The 717-nt window shown below is 36.4% G+C and overlaps 1 protein-coding gene across 1 annotated transcript in view; it reads left to right on the plus strand.

Moving 5' to 3' along the window:
* LOC106877677 (acid-sensing ion channel 1C) overlaps nucleotides 1–717 on the plus strand; it is a 20,536-nt gene that overhangs the window by 16,069 nt on the left and 3,750 nt on the right. The gene's annotated exons all lie outside the window — the stretch shown is intronic.

A 717-nucleotide genomic window follows, 5' to 3' on the forward strand; every position in this document is an offset into this window, starting at 1 on the left:
ATATATATATATATATATATATATATATATATGCATATATATATTACTGGTGAAGGCCTGTTTATAGGGTTACCCTGGGTTTCTCGCCATAAAGGGCACCTTTATGGTGTATTTTCAGACCCTAAGAATTGTTGGCCTATAGCCTCTTTAAAATACGGAGGAGGAAACAATACCGACCTCTAGGACAGAGATCTCCGGGCCATGTTTGCATTTCAGGTGATACCTGCCAGCATTTTGGGAACCGCATAATACTAGCGATACTAGTAATAATTACACGACTGCTGGAAATTAATTGCTGATGGTAGTGGGAGATAGCCCTCTACCTTTTACCCTCATAACCGACAGGTGGTATAGCTGAAGGAGCACAGCCCGAAGCCGATGACCAACACCAAAGGGAGATAATCCCCATTGTTCATATCTGTATCGTCTCCCCCTCCATATTTTAAAGCGGCCATAGGCCAACAGGTCTTAGGGTCTGAAGATACACCATAAAGGTACCCTTTATGATGAGAAACCCAGGGTAACCCTATAAACCAGCCTTCACCAATAATAAATATAGACCGGTCTATTTCTTAGAGTGTGCTTCTTCTCCCGATTTATGTTTTTTCTAAAAAAACACAATATATATACATATGTATACATTATATATGTATATATATGTATATATATGTATATATATATATATATATATATATATATATATATATATATATATAT

Source organism: Octopus bimaculoides, chromosome 14 (assembly GCF_001194135.2).
Source record: "Octopus bimaculoides isolate UCB-OBI-ISO-001 chromosome 14, ASM119413v2, whole genome shotgun sequence".
In the NCBI taxonomy this organism is placed as follows: domain Eukaryota; kingdom Metazoa; phylum Mollusca; class Cephalopoda; order Octopoda; family Octopodidae; genus Octopus; species Octopus bimaculoides.